Genomic DNA, 15,706 nt, shown 5'->3' on the forward strand with positions numbered 1-15,706 from the left:
TTTAAATAGGCTAAACCATTTTCCCACAGTCAAATAGCTAGTAAATGGTGGAGCCAGAACTCACATCTGACAGCAAAGCTCATGCTAAGCTATGCCATAAAGCAAACACATTCATCGAATGACTCAAGCCTTTGGGTAAACTTGTTTAAGAAGCCACTTAAAAACACAATGGTTTTTAAGCTTAGTAAAGTCTCAGGATTCAAATTCAATAGGAAAATTGAACATAATTTTAATTTTCTTAATCCACATAGACTTTGGGTCATTGAAATATTTAGTTGAACAAACATTTATTATGTCTTTATGAACCCCACCCTACAATAGTGATTTGAGGAACATGAAAATAATAGAATTTAGCTGCCTTAATTCAGACACACTTGCAGTCTTTATGGGGGACGGACCTTTCCTCCCCTTTCTTCTCTTACAGTTCATCTTGGTTTGAGAAAGCAGGCCCACAGCTGGCATTGCTTAAGGAAGGCAACAAAATTTATTTGAAATTGTCCACAGCCACAAATGTCTTTGCCTTTCCAGCCTCCTATGATTAATATTTTCACATGGATTTTTTTGTTCCTTTTATGATAGTGCTGTAAGCAATTCCTAGGGACTTTCAAGTGATCTTACAAAAGTCTTCTCCCAAGATTTAAAGCCCCAAGTCCTCATATAATCTTTCCCAGGACATCTTTTAGCCAAGATGTTTACCACTGAGTATCCAACTCAAAGAAGCATCCCAAACTGTCTAATCAGTGTCTGTGGCTGTCTTAAAACACAGCTTCACCCCTCAACCCCTCTCCTTTCTCATGTCTACACTTCTACAATCGGTGGGTCTCTCTGTGTTCTAGGGGGATGAGTTAGAAAATTGGGCATGTTTGTAATAAACAAATGTACTTAAACAATACAGAATCACATAAAGTAAAAGTGAAAGTTCCTACTCTCATAAAGCTAACAACCCGTAATAGTTTTTACCTCTGTCAGTTCCAGAAAAGCTTCTCTCGGCTATCATCCATGAAATTTCTTCTCTTTACCCACTCTCCTTACCCCACATAAAATGCCTTTTTAATTTCCTTCCCTTCCAAGTATATCTGTTTAATTGTTATTATGCCTCATTTGCACTAAGTCCAAATGGAAACCAGCCTATGGTAGTGGGATTTGGTGTTGTTTTCCCCAAGGTCAAACCTCACACAGCTGTTCAGACTGAGCCCTCTCCAGCTCCCAGCAGCTGCCCAACGTTTATGTTATGTTAGAGATGTTCTCTAGTTGCAGAGCCCAGAGAGCTTGCTGTTCAGCCAAAAGAAATCCTCAGGGAAAAGAGTCAGAATGAGTGGTTGCACGTTATGTGCAGGGTTGCTGGGCACCTCCTTTGTGTTGCGTTTCCCACACGTAAGCTAATGCAAACCAGTGCAGATTAACCACTCGAACCCACGGCTTTTTGGAAAAACCCTGAGTTCTTGCTTCCTCAACATGTAGAAAGTTACCCTGAAAAGCCCAAGAATATGCTAAGGACTGCTCTCTGGGATTGAAATATATGTCTCTGGTTAATAGTCACTGGGAAACTAAGAAAACATGGTGGTGGGGGGCCAACTTGTGTAACTGCAGTGACTTGGAAAAGCATGGAATTCAGTTCTATATTATTATGGCACTAATATTCTTAATAAATAGATGAAATTTGACAAGGAAAAAGGAGAGAAGGAAAACAGGAGAAAAAGAAAAGATGAGATTCTACATTTACACTGTTGAGTTCTGTTTGGTAGAGCACCTCATCTATACTTATGAGGCTGTCACATGACTGCCATTCTGTGGACATCTTGACTCGTCTCAACACACATCAGCATCCCCAGTTGCCATGGAGTACCGCTTTAGCCACAGAGTACCACACACCCTTGACCAGTGGCAGACTCCACTACTGTCCCACCTGCAGTATAATACCTCAGAGACAGACCCAGGTACATGTGCAGCTCAGAGGAAAATCAGAGAAGGAGTTGATTTCCCCAAGGAACACCCTTGACAGTTAATAAATACTCTGGCTTCCCATCTGTTCTGTGGGCAATTCCTAGGGGTTGATGATTCTGTATGCTTCTCAGGAAAATCAGCAAAATTGAGCCCTCAACGTGCATGGCAGCAGCATCAATGTAACCGTCTTATGTTGGCCTCCTCTTCTTCTGTTTCTCATTCTCTTTCATCCCTCATTTCTGCAACTTGGAATCACCTCCCAGATAAACGACTTTGCTTTCAGGGGAACCCAAGCTAAGAAGGTCAGTATTTTCACAGCTGCCTATCCAGAGCAAGATATGCTTTGGGACCAACCATGGCAAAATCACCTCAACCATGACAAAATCAAAGTTCACATTAGGGTTATACAAGGATAGGGTTGTTTGATGTTTTGGAATAGTGGTTAAGATTTAAAGAGTTGGAGCTTTCCAAGGCCTCTGTTTATATATGCTCATTCTTTATAGCTTGTCATTCCTGAGTAGCATAGATACTGTTCATAGGAAAAATTCATCTGTTATGGCACATGAAAAGAGACATAGTTTTTTACTCTCTTGTCTGCCTTCATTTTGGTCTGTCAAGGGTATCCAGCAGCCAGAAGGACTCATAAAAATGATAATGGAGAGTGACATCAGCAAAATGGCACACTGGGGAGTATCAAGCCTTGTTCCCTGACAGAGACACAACAACAACAACAAAAACCAAGCAAACAAACAAAAAACCAAAATCAGGATAAAGTATTCTTATATGAGCTATGAAAAACCGTCAAAGATCTATAGCAGTCAAGAAAATGCCCAATCAAAAATAAGTAAAATTTAAAATGGTAGAAAATTTTGTGGTATTTTTACTCACCCTTCCCCTCCTTTCTCTGACATGCCACCGTCTTGGTCTGAAGGAGATGGCAGTTCTCAATCCCATCACTTGAATTGGAGGGAGCAGAGTGGACCTTATTCACAATGTCCTAACTTACCTGGGGGCTTCCTGAAGATTGGTCTCTTGCACCTAACTCAGAGCTGAGGCAGTGAGAAGTAGCAGGCACTGTTTGGGAAGCTGCAGAGAGACTAAGACTTGTAGATACCTGGGCTGACAGATGGAAACATAGAATAGACCATTTAAGTCCCTGAGGAGAAACTGAGGTAAGACTCTGGGGAATTAAGACATGTACAAGCAGCTGTGTATATGGGGTGATAGAAATGCCATGCACATCCGGGCAAGATGCATGCTCAGAAAAGACCTGAGAAGACTTTAACCTTTCTCCTCAGACAGATCCAAAGGCTCAGAACACACCTGGCTAATTAGATGAGGATGGCCCTGGCACAAAGCCAGCCTGTGAAGACTGAGAGAAGTTTATGGTTTTGTTTTGTTCTGTTTTTTTCAAGCACTCAATTTTCAACAAAACATCACAAGGTACACACAAAAAATCAGAAAACATAGCCCATTCAAAGAAATAAAATAAAAAGACAGAAACCGTCCCTGAGGAAACACAAGGATCAGACATAAGACAAAGAATTTAAAACAACGGTCTTAAATATGCTCTAAGAGCTAAAGAAAAACATAGATAAAGAATGAGGCTGGGCACAGTGGCTTATGCCTGTAATCCCAGCACTTTGGGAGGCTGTGGTAGGAGAATCACTTGAACTCAGCCTGGGCAATATGGTGACACCCCTGTCTCTGTTAAAAAAAAATATCTCTGCATGGTTGCATGTGTCTGTAGTCCCAGCTACTCAGGAGGCTGAAGTGGTAGGATCACTTGAGCCTAGAAAATCAAGGCTTCAGTGAGCCATGATCCTGCCACTGCATTCCAGCATGGGCAACAAAATAAGACCGTGTCTCAAAAAAAAAAAAAAATGAAAGAAAATCAGGAAAACAATGTATGAACAAAATAAATGTATCAAAAAAAGATAGAAATTATAAAATAAGCCAAACAGAAATGATGGAGCTGAAAAATACAAAAACTGAATTGAAAAATGAATTAGAAGGTTTCAATAGCAGACTTGAACAGGTAGAAGAAAGTATCAGTAAACATGAAGATAGGACATTTGAAATTATCAAATCTGAGGAGCAGAAAGAAAAAAGAATAAATAAAAGTGAACAGAACCTAAGGGATTTAGAGATACTATCAAGAGGATCAATATATGCCTGTGGAAGTCCCAGAAAGAGAAGAGAGAAAGGGTAAGAGAGCTTACATGAAGAAATAATGGCTGAAAGCTTCCCAAATTTGAGGAAAGACATGAATCTACGAATTCGGGAATCTCAATGAATTTCAGGATAAAACCAAAAACACCCATGCTGAGACACATTGAAGACAAACTGCTGAAAGGCTAAAACAAAGAAAATCTTGAAAGATCAAGAGAAAAGTTATTCATCGTATACGGTAGATCCTCAGTAAGATTAGTTTCTCATCAGGAACCTTAGAGGCCAGAAGGCAGTTGGACAATGTTTAAAGTCCCAAAATAAAACACACACACACACACACAACTGCATCTAGCAAAACTGTCCTTCAGAAATGAGGGAGAGATAAAGACAAAACAGAAACGGAGAAAACGCATTGCTTCTAGTTCCGCCCTACAAGAAATGCTAACGTGAGTCCTTCAGGTCGAATAGAAAGGCTGCTATAAAGTAACTCAAAGAAGATATGCAGATCTCTGGTAAAAGTAAGGGTATGGACAAATGCAAAGTCTGCCATTGTAATTCTGATTTATAACTCCACTTTTTATTTTCTGTAGGATTTAAAAAACAAGCGCATAGCAATAACTATAAATCCATGTTAATGTGTACACTATATATAATTTGTGACCTCAATAACATAAAGTATTGGGAGTAGCTTCCAAGAAGTATAGTTTTTATATGCATTTGAAGTTAATTTTGCATCAATTCAAAATAGAATGTTATAATTTTAGGATACTATTTGTAATCCCCATGTAACCCCCCCAAAAAAATGTACAGAATATACACAAAAGGAAAATAGAAGGAAATCAAAACTTGTCACTTCTAGAAAATCAACTAAACCCAAAGAATGAATGGAGGAAATAAGGAACAAAAAAACTGTAAGACTTACTTACAGAAAAATAACAAAATGGCATAAGAAAGTTCTTCCCTATTACTAATTAATTTCAATGCAAATGGCTTAAATTTCCCAAACAAAAGGCATAGGTTTCTAGAATGTATTTTTTAAAAAGCATAATCCAATTATATGCTGCCTATAAGACACTCACTTTGGATCTAAAGACACACATAGGTTGAAAGAAAATGGATAGTAAAAGGTATTCTATGCAAATATCAGCAAAAAACAGTTAAGAGTGGCTATACTAAAACCAGACAACATACTATTAGAAACTTTACAAGAGACAAAGAAGGTTATTATATATTGATCAAAGGGTTAATTTACCAAGAAGATATAGCAAATATAAACATGTATGCACCAGATATCAGAGCTCCAAAATATATGAAGCAAACATTGACAGACTTGAAGGGAGAAGTACACAGGCCTACGATAATAGTAGAAGATTTCAATACCCTACTTTCAAAAATTGATAAGACAACCAGACAGAAGATCAATAAGGAAATAGAGAACTTGAGCAACTACAAACCAATTATACCTAGCGTGCATTTAGAGGACACTTCACTCAACACCAGCAGGATACATATTTTCTCAAGTGTTACCTGGAACATTCTTCAGGATGTTCTCGTCCACAAAACAAGTCTTAACAAATTTAAAATTATTGAAGTCACACAACATATCTTTTTTAACCACAATAGGATAAAACTAGAAATCAATAGTGGAAGGAAAACTGGAAACTTACAAATATGTGGAAATTTAACACACATTCTTAAACAACCTATGTGTTAAAGATGAAATCACAAGGGAAATTAGAAAATACCTTGAGATAAATGAAAATGAAAATACAACATACCAAAACTTACAGGATGCCGTGAAAGCAGGGCAAAGAAAAAAATGTGTAGCCATAAGTATTTACATTTAGAAAAAGAAAGATCTCAAATCAACAACTGAATTTTATACCTTAAGTAACTAGAAAAAGAAAAATAAGTGAGAGTTTATGTTAAAAGGAATCAAAGAGATTGTGCTGCTCCTGATGGCCTGACCTACTCTGGCTTCAATGATTCCCACAATGTTTCAACATCTGTAGCTGCAAACTTTCTCCAGCCCACACTTCCAACGTCTTGCAAGATAGTTTCACATGTGTATTATGTTCCACATGTTCAAAACTGAACTCTTCACCTTCCCATTGAAATTTACTTTGCCTTTTGTGGTTCAAATCCCAAGCCACAAAGTCTTCTCTGACTCTGCTCTCCTTCACCATCCTCCACTCCACAGCAAATTGGGGGCAGTGCCTCTACTGTGTCATTCATACCTGCTTTCTTGCCATTTCTAAACCACTGTTTCCATTCAGCCCTCAGAACTTGCTACTAGACACTGAAATAGCTTCTAATTGCCTGCTTTCTGCTTCTTTGCTATGAGTGTTAAGTGTTAAGGGCATGGGGTCTGCACCAAAAATTTTATTTCTGGCAGTTTGGACTCAGGAAGGTCACCCAGCCTATCTGCGCCTCATTTTACTCATCTGTAAAATGAGACATAATGTACCTCATAGATTGAAATGACAATGAAAGGAATTAGTTCATGTAAATCTGGTAGAATGGTTGCTTGAATATAGCAGGTATTCAATAAAGGATGACTGTTATTATTAGATTGTGACGTGGATTATCTTTCTATACCACAGTTCTGATAAAGTCATTCCATAATTTAAAAAATAGTGGTCCCCATTGCATATAAAGTCTTAAGTCGTTAACTTCAAGCTCAAGTCTGTCTTTCTGGTCTAATTTCTCATTGTTCCTTCCAGTAACTATACACTCCAGCCTGGTCTGTTTGATGTTCATAAAATATGCTCTGCACATGTCCACCTTATGAACTATGTTCAGGCGGTTATTCTCTTTGTCTGGAAGCTCTCTCTATTACCATCTGTCAAGTTCTAGCTGTATTTCAAAGTTCAGGTCAAATGTTACCACCTTTCCCCCATGAAGCCTTCCAAGATCAAACTGGTCATAGGTGCTTTTTCCCTCCTCTGTACCCATGCTTTGTTCCTTTGTTTTAGCAATTATCAAAATCTTCTTTGCCATGCAGTTAGCTGTGCATCTTTATCTACAACCAATACTCAAAAGCAGGGATCTTTTCAATGCTGGTTTGTTGCCCCAAGACCTACAGTGACTAGCAGTCACACTTTGCTTTTCACATATCAAACATTCAATGACTCTGAATGTTGAATTTATATGGACCTATTTTTTATTTCTCGAAGGCTATGCTCATAGGTTATGGATTGAGAGAGAGGACCAGTGTTGACAATAAAATCCTTCATAAAATAGGAAACGACTTTCCTCTCTCCCATTACACATGATATACCTTAAAGAAGGAAATAGCTTGGAATTCTACTGTAGGACTTTGATATTTATTATTACATATGATCCTGTGGGTTGGGTATCTCTAGTTTTGTCTCAAAATCTTGGGCGTGACTAAAGGATCTGATATAGTTAGTGAAGAAGTGTGCTGCTGCTACTGGTGGTTTTTGGAAGCTGCCCTCTAATGGGCATTAACAGTTCTTACAGAAAAAAGCAGAAACCTTACTAATTACTTTCTCCTTAGCCTCACTTCTTACAAAGCCAGGTGGAGTTAACTGGATTTATCCTGAATCCCAAAAGAATTTATAGCCTTGTATTCCCTTTGCTGTCTTTTTTTCTTAATTTCAACTATTATTGAGCCCCTCCATGAGCCAGACTCTGTCCAGGTCTTTGGAAATACCAAGATGAATATAATTTTCCTGCCCTCAAGGAGATCTCAGTTTTATAAAGGGAAAATAGGGCTATATAAACAAATGGCTAACAAGTGATGAGTCGGAGGATGGAGACATGGGTAAGATGTTGCACGGACACAGAGGAGAGACTGACGGACTGTTCTTGGGGATCAAGACTGATATATAAGGAAGGTCTTAGAATATGTGATGTTTGGGTTGAGTCTTGATGTATTCATTGGAGTAACGTGGACCCAAGGGATGACATATGAAGGAAAGGCTAGAGCAGTGCATGGGCTTGTTTAGAGGAACCCCAGCTAATTCTATGACTCATGTTTTTATAACATCTTGAAATACGTTATTACTATGACAGCCATGTGATGTAGGGGGTATTTTCATTCCCAGTTTACAGAGGAAAGACTGGAGGACCACAAGGATTAAGTAATTTTCCCAAGGTTACTTTGCTACTCAGAAGCAGCATTTACTGAGTTTCCACCAAAGAGAAGGAGTAAAAATATCTGCTCTCAAACCCATGCTCAGAGCAAAAACAAAATCTTTTAACACTCAAACCAAGCAGCTCTGCAAAAATAGTGCATTTCCTCTTAGGAACCAAAACGAGACTCAGACCTGAAACTAGAAGGTGTCTACCACAGCCACCCCCAACACATCCCTTGACAAGACATGGTATCTTGTTTCTAAAGGGTAAAGAAGCACTTATAAACAAGACTGCAAAGACATCTTAAGACAACAAATCACTCATTTAAAAAAGGGGAACATTCTGATGAGTTAAGTGTAAATGAATCAGAAACATATGGATTCAATCTACTTTAAAAGGCCCCATGGAGTTCAGAGTGAAGGGCAAAACCCTTGGAGGAGATTGCATTTGGGGATTTTTCCAAACCCAGGGCCATGAGTTCTGCCAGGCTCAGAGCTAGGCTGGCATATGGATCTCCAAGGAAACCAGCAGACTGAGAACCTCAGAGAATGATAGGGGTTGATGTATCCTGAGTCCTCAAGCCCAGACATGGGCATTTTCAAAGCAACGTGCCTCCTAGAAACACCTTTGCTGAACATCCCATTCTGGACACAGGCTGAGACACCAAGTCCAGCCAATAATTTCTCCTTAGAAACTCAACTTCCACAACTCTAAAAGGGTATAGAGGTTGAACCGAAACCCTTAATCTTTCCCAAAGATCCCCTCCCTTTGGATTGAACCTTTGTGAACAACGTCCACACCATGCTTTCTATCAACACATCTGGGTCCTTGGGCTCCAGAGCATTCGCCTTGGAAGATGAAATTGAGACCACAGTCCTCTTTGGAAACATCAGATGGGAAATGAATGTGCACAGAAATATTGAACACGCTCAACTAAACAGGAAGCACTGTACAAAAAAGGGAAAGATCCAGACTCATCAGTCTGGTTGGGTTACATCAGCCATGAAAATAAACCCAAGCAGTAGGCCTGGAGCCCAGAGAGATCAGGCAGGTTTAATGGAAACCAGGCAACGAGCAGGTGTGTCTCTCTGAGCATAAACATCCTTGATGGTACCCCATGTTCCATGCCTTCTCCAGGGTCTGAGGTCCCACCGTGGGATGAGAGCCCGTCTCACTGTTTGCTGGACCTCCATTTCTAAACCCACCCAAGTGCCCTCTTCCAGATAAAATTCTAGCCTGCTCGGTGGCTGATTTTTCTCTCTCACAGTAGGGTTGTCATGGAAACGGGCCTTTCCCATCCACCACTGATTGAATCAAGTTTCGGGGCAGGGGTGGGGGGAGTGCTAAGAAAAATGAGCAAGTGGAACAGGACTCTTCCCAAATGCTGCTTAAATTGAAATCATCTGTTCTCACAGCCCAGGCTCCCCTCCCCAGCCACACCCCGGCAGCTGTGAAGGTGGGCGGGGCAGCCGCCCTCACCAACAGGGTGGATCAGAGTAAGGTGATACGCTGAGAAATGCACTGAGAAATGCACTTGGGGCTGCTTTTCCCAGCTCCTCCTGCATTCCTGCTGCCAGCTTTCACACTGGGCATGGGCCAGCCTCCGGGTCCCTTTCCTGGGGCCACAGAGATAATGAGGAAGTTCTAGGGATAGGTGGGGAGCTGAGCCTCACAGGCATTGTCTGTCTTCCGGAAGCTCCCATTGTCGCCTCCTTCCCCAGACAGACCTTCTTCTCCCTTGTCGATGCCTGAAATCAGCCACCTTAGCATTTCGTTTCTTTAGCTTAGGACTTTGATACTTAAGGCAAACAACCCAGGTGAAGAAGGAATAGCAATGCCTTAAAGTGAAGAAAGGATGTTGGCTCTGCTGCAGAAAGTGGGCATTGTCAGCCTTAGTGAGACAAATTTGCTGAGAGCCTACTGTGTGCCAGGCACGGTCCTAGATATCAGGACACAGCAGCGGGAAGAACACTGTGGCCTGGGGGGCAGGGGAGACACACACTGTCCAGAGGAGTTCAAGAGCCATGTGGAGCACCAGAGACCAAAGATGCTGCGGTCATCCCCTCGCCTGGCTCGCAGGCTAGAGTCCAGAGCCCCAGGGCCCTGTCTAGCACTTCCTTCAGCTAGTCCTGCCCTTGCAGGGAGGGTTCAAAATATCTGAGGAACTTCTTCAGATGCAGCAGTGAGCTCCCTGGCCTGTAGAGCCTGAAGGGCTGCCTGGGGTGGATGGACAAAGGGCTCACAGCCTTCCTTAGCCATGCCTCAGTGTCCACATCTGTTACTTCAGCACCAAGAGTTCTGATGCCCAGAGGGCAGGGAGGACGAGTCCAGGAAAGGACACTGCTTAGCAATGTTACACAGATGGCCGGCACTTTGGCTGAATCTGGCCCAGCCTCTTGCGGGGGGAGATGCTTCTAGAATCCAGTTACCCCTTCCTCCCACACCCCAGGATCTCCAAATCCACAGGGTTGGGCGGCTGCCTCCAGAGCCAGCACACCGTCAGTGAAGGTTCTCAGCAGGTTCATGGATAGATAGAAAAGGTGACCCAGAAAGGGGTGAAGGAGAACAAAAGGCAAGGGTGCAAAAATGGGGACAGGATTCGGTGGTGGGCTTCTTGCCCAGCTTAATTGTTTTCATCCTCAAAATGATTCCTAACAGCTGGGCCAGGGATCATCCTGCTCAGATTCCACAGACTGCGGAGGGAAGCCAAGGGACTTGGCAAGGGAGTCATGAGGCCGGTGCACAAGTGCGGGAAAGGAAGGGGCGAGAGAGGCCCAGCCATTCTGCTCTGTTACAGCTTTTATGGTGGGTGCTTTGAAGAGAGAGGGGTTGGCTACAGCCCAAGCTGAGTCCAGGCTTTCCTGCCAGGGTGTCCTCCCTTCCCTCCACATGACACCCAGGGTGGTCACCTTCGGACCCTTCCCTGGACACCTGACCTGTGACATAGCTTCCAATTTCCTGTTGTCTTGTGCCAGCTTTCTCAGGTGGCCGGAGCAGACAGCCAGCAAGGCCAAGGGCTAAATACAAATCCCCAAGGAGATAAGTGAGCAGCATTCTGGTCTGTGGCCCCAGGTGGCTGCCCTGACCCTAACAAACCATGGGATGCATGTTGGCCTCTGGTCATGAGAGGAGCCAGCTGCAGCATGGGGCTGAACAGTGTAACCTAGCTCTGTCCAGGCAGCTGTAGCTCCATCAGCAGCAAAGAATTGCACATTTCAGCCCCTGAGCTTAAATGTGTGTGGACAACATGGTGGCAGTGCACGGCTGGCCCCAGCTCGCAGCCTTGAGGTGGAAGGGATTTCAATACATGTGCTAGTTTCTTCCAGGCTGTCTTGGTGACATGATTTAAATAATTATAAAACTCTCTAGCATATAAAATAGGTGACAAATACCAGGATAAAATTAAGCACTGGAGATAAAGAGCCTCAGACTAGGAATTTAGTCCTCCTACAATATAATTCCATCTGAATTTTAGCCATTCTCTCAATCAATACCCGCTGTGTGCCTAGTAAGATTAGCAAATGTGCCAGACACTGCTGTAATTGCTTATCCTCTCATTTAATCCTTGTAACAGTCATGTAAGGCAAGTACTATTATTATCTCCATTTAACAGATGAGCCCACTGAGGCACAGAGAAGATAATTTAATTAACTCACCCTAGTCACAGGGCTAAATCCTAGAGCAGGCCTTGGAACTCAGTGCTCTTGACCATCGTCTGTGTACTATGTGAAAGTACTGTGCTGAGTTTTGTAAAGGAGTGAAAATACATTTACGATGTGGTCACTGCCCTTGGGGAATGTACCATCCTCAAGACTTAAGAAGGCTCTCCAGGCTGGCCTGCACAAATGTACTGCCCAACCTGAAGCTTTGACCTCTGTATACCTTCTTTGGACTTCAGTGCTACAGCCAGGCCATCATCAGCCAGCCCCTCTCCTTTCCCTACCCATTAAACCCCGGAAGCTACTGAAATCCACCTTATAAACCTCAACCTGTTCTTCCAGACAGGTCAGCCAGAGCTCCTTCCTACCTTGACCACTACCCGGAAGTTACAGAAAGGATTATACATCCCTTGCCTAGCTTCATGATAAAGATCTTGTGCAGAGGCCAGAGGACACAGCTGAGTTGGGCCCACTGCCTGGGCGCAATCTCCCCAGCCAAGTGTGAACCAGGTCAAACAGCAGAGAAATGAAACATACTGAACTGCCAGAGCCCATTTGGCCTAGCCCAGCCAGCAAGGCCACCCTCAGCTGTCTGCTCGCAAACAGGTCACTTGGCATTTTAGTGACTACCCTCACCTGCATATCTGGGGGATGGCACTTGACATTTGGTCTAGAAACTGATTTTTCTGGGACCCCAAGAGCTGGCACAAAGTGTTATAAATGAGCAACAGTCAAAGATAAGATTTCATTAGGAACTTAAATGTGAAGGCTCCAGTCAGGGTTGCAGCAAACAAGGCCTGAAGGACCACCAGTGTCAGAGTGATGAAGACACACAAAGAAAGCCCAAGAGGGATAGGAACATTCTGGAGCTAGTGAGCGCTGTCAGACACTATCGCAGAATGTTAACCAGTGACTGGATCTCCTTCCCTGGGGAGCCATTAAAACACAGGTGCATTTTGAAGACAGGAGTTGGAGGAGATGATCTGTCCCTCCCACTGTTTACTTCTGGCTCTAGAGTCACCAAGAGTCTTTAGAGAGGGCTGATGGCTTTGTTTGGTGCCTCTCTTTTGCCACAGCAACTGCCTATGTCAGAGATACTAGGGCACGGGGGCCTCTGAACAGCTTGTAACAGCACCTTGGCTCAGAGAGAGAGAGAAAGGGCTTCTTGTAAAATATGCCACGGTTTTACCAATATGGGGCATGATGTGGATGAGGAGGGCAGGATAAATCAAAGGTGACCCAAAGAACACCCCCTTTCCTGAAATCAGGCTTGGTTTTATAAACCCATGAGGATTCCACTGTATTCTAGGAGGGAAGCCAGGCGGGGCTGGCAGAAGCCCCCAGGGTGCCCAGAGCTGCAGCAGCCTCTAGCTTTGGGTTTCCAGAGTAGAGGGCAGGTGACACCCAGCTGTTGCCCCCGCCTCCCTCCTTTGCAGTGCTCTTGTCCTTGCCATCACAAGTGAAGGCCCAGGATCTGAGAGTTGCCTGGGTTATGGCAAGTTCCAGGAGGTGGCAGCCGTGTGTAGTCTGTGAGGAGGATCTGATTCACCCCCAGCACCTCACCAAGGTCACTGTTGGTGACTGGGAGGTTTCCCACCCTGCCACGCCACCCCCCCTCTGGCTGCCCAGGAGTCCGAGATAGCTTCATGGGCCATGGCTAACCCGAGACAGGCAGCACACCCATGTGTGCGGACAGGGCTCCAAGGCTGTGCTCTAGAGTGGCCATGAAGCTCAGCAGACTTCCAGAGAAACAGGCAGGAGGCAGGGGCTTCAGGGCACCAGGCTCGCTGTTGCCAGCACTGCCGTCCCAGGCATCACAAGCCTTGCTCCAGAGAACCTCAAAGTGCAGCCCTACATGATCTGAGTAATTTTAGCTTCCCCTTTGATCTACGCACCCTTCCCAAAGGGCAGGGTTATACAGTTCTTGTTACACACACTCACTGGCATTTAATTCCTGCCTCTTCAAACCAAGACAGGAACATAGTTAAATAATCATCAGAGTACCTTTTAAGAATGAACAATAAGCTGGAGATAACACTATGCACTTTTCAGGATCTCCGAGCTGTGTAATTTCCCAGTGTATAAGGCACTGGGCCCTGTTTGCCCAGAGTTTCTAGGGTAAAATGCTCATGTGAAAAGGCGCCTGGGTCTGGCTTTTGTGAGGCAGCAGAAAGGGAAGGGCCTTGGAAACATTTTTTTCCCACTCCACACAAAATAATAACAATATGGGAAAGGAACACACAAATTAAAAATAAGTGGTTTGTGGCTTTAAAAATAAAGTTTCTCAGTGTTTTACAGAATCATAAAGTATTCAAACTGGAAGGAGCGTGGGGTACCAGGCAGGGCCAGCTTCATGCAGCGCAGCCACCTCTTCAGTGCCATCACTAGCAGGCTGGTGCACACACTGCTTGTCTGCCACCAAGAACAGGGAGCTCATTACTATGTTTTATATAATTTTTTCTTACATTAAGCCCAAATTCCTTTTTCTGTAACCTCCAGCAAGCACTGCAAACTGTGTCCTCTGGAGCCGCTCTACATACCTCCACCGTGCCCCCTCTGTGACCTCCTTCAGATCTTTGAAGATAGCTGTAGCATGCCCTGCAGTCCCAGCCTGCTTCTCTCCAGGCTACATTCATCGCTTTGTCAAACAACCTAATTCAGGAGGCCGTTGGCTGCCTGGGTCTTTCCCATGTTAGGACAGGTTTTGGCAGGGTGGCGGTGACTGCCGCTAGGCCTTCTCCAGCAGCATGCCTCCTTGCTTTCCGCTGTGCCCTGTGGGAGTTGTGCCTGTGAACCAGCAGCCTCTCACGTGGCAGCTCTGGGGCTCAGCCTTCGTCAGACCATGGGCAGAGCTGGATTCTGAGAGTAGAACGACTCATGGGTGCTTCGACTGTCTTTCCTCACAGAGGCAAACGGGCTGATGCCAAGTCGAAATCTCCAAGAGGAGAAGAAACGTGCCTGTCTTGTACACTGCCGTGTCCCCAGTAACAGGCACAAAGCAAATGCTCATAAGGACTTTCAGATGAATGAATAAAAGAATGAAGGAAAGCAAACTGGGATCAAGTGGGGCGATACACACACACGTCTGTGGATTGAAAGTCTGGACCCCAAATGTACGGGATCTCCTGCTTGCAGCCCAAGGCCTGTCCAAACCCGCCGAGCCCAGCTCCGAGGCTGAGCTCCACCACAGCTCTGCACACCACCCCACTTCCATCCTCTATGGTTCCTTTAAAAGATCATTACCTCCTCCTCCTTGCACCCATGCCAATCTCCTCCCATTTCCTCTTCCTCCCCTTTCCATCTCTCCCAAGGAACTCCCTTATCTATACAAGTTCCAGGACATTCTTCCAGGATGTAAATTTCAAAGAAAGCCAAGCAAGAAAAATAAAAAAGTGGTATAAGACCTTGTATTGCTTTTGGGGCCCTAGCTGATATCCTTTGGCCCTAGACTGATGTGGGGAGGACCCCCACAAGTGCTCATTGTTCCAGCTGCATGGACAGCAATCCTGGGTCAGGAGTTTGGAGGGAGAGAGGACGCACCCATTTTTGCAGAGATCTTTAGTAATGAGGCCTGGCTCACAGCCTCCTGCCCTAGGCCCATATATTGTTGAGCAGCAGACGATGCAATTGATCTGTAAGTGGATGTTTTATTTTTTTATTTTTCCCCTCCAGGGTAAAAAGCAAAAGGAACTCTGGCAACTGGCGATCTATAAACTTAGCAAGCCTCAGGACAGTCTATCTCACACATGGAAAATAACTCCGGAGCTCTCCCTCACCACCCCCACCCCTGGAGATAAACTGCAATAAAATCTTAACTGGCTCCCCTGTTC

General features: G+C 44.0%; 1 protein-coding gene across 3 annotated transcripts in view; it reads left to right on the forward strand.

Moving 5' to 3' along the window:
* The window catches only part of SNX19 (sorting nexin 19), a 114,127-nt gene that overhangs the window by 76,546 nt on the left and 21,875 nt on the right, over window positions 1–15,706 (forward strand). Inside the window, exon 17 of one of the 3 annotated variants that reach the window (XR_004053509.1) lies at window positions 2,563–2,806. The exons of the other annotated variants lie outside the window; for them this stretch is intronic. The gene's annotated coding sequence lies outside the window, so the exon portion shown is untranslated. Of the gene's footprint in view, window positions 1–2,562; window positions 2,807–15,706 lie in introns of those variants that run through there. 3 annotated transcript variants of the gene reach the window in all.

This window comes from Rhinopithecus roxellana, chromosome 15, assembly GCF_007565055.1.
Source record: "Rhinopithecus roxellana isolate Shanxi Qingling chromosome 15, ASM756505v1, whole genome shotgun sequence".
Lineage (NCBI taxonomy): Eukaryota > Metazoa > Chordata > Mammalia > Primates > Cercopithecidae > Rhinopithecus > Rhinopithecus roxellana.